The following is a 767-nucleotide window of genomic DNA, read 5'->3' on the forward strand; positions in this document are numbered from 1 at the left end:
TTTGGGTGCTTTTTGTTTAACATGTAATTTTGCCAATAAACCTTTTTTATGTAAACATCTGCCCTCTGTTTGCTCTAGTAATGACGGCTTATTAGGAAATGTCATTTTATGGCTTACGTCCTAGACCTACGATGAGTCACACAAGTGCTTTAGGGCGTTTTCTGCTCTGGTAGGACATGTGAGAGAGCTGGGAATATCGATCCTGGTAACTGCCCGTTTCACATGGGCACCAAGACAGACGCGATGGCTCTTGTTTCTTATGACCATTGTATCCGGCCCACCAATCATCCTAGACTCCCACTGGCTAAGAGACATGGGGGTAGCTTTAGTAAAAAAAAAAAAAATGTTCTTTTTAAGCCGCCGATTTGCGTGTATTAGAGATGCACTCAATACATGGCCGATTATTGCTCTTTTATAACCGGTCGTCAATGTGTTGACACGTGGCATCTTTGAAAAACTAACCTATAGTAACTGTACCCCTTGCTGAAATCCATTACTGGGTTCAAAAATGTCCTGCAGGTGAGACTGCTCCATAATACACAACCTTTACCATATATTGACAAATCCTGGCGTACTACTTGTTCTTTAACACATGGGGTTAGAATTACGAATCAATTGTTTTGTTCTGGAAATTTAAAGCGGCAACAAGAGTGTAAAGCACGCCATTCTAATATTCGTGCTGCTTTAAAACTTTAAAGGTCAAAACCACAGAGGAGTCTTGCACGAGGTGAGGTGACTACTTTCGTTCCAATGGACAATATATAAGG

The sequence above is a fragment of the Taudactylus pleione genome, unplaced genomic scaffold (genome assembly GCF_031769625.1).
Source record: "Taudactylus pleione unplaced genomic scaffold, aTauple2 ptg000624l, whole genome shotgun sequence".
NCBI classification, from domain to species: Eukaryota; Metazoa; Chordata; class Amphibia; order Anura; family Myobatrachidae; genus Taudactylus; species Taudactylus pleione.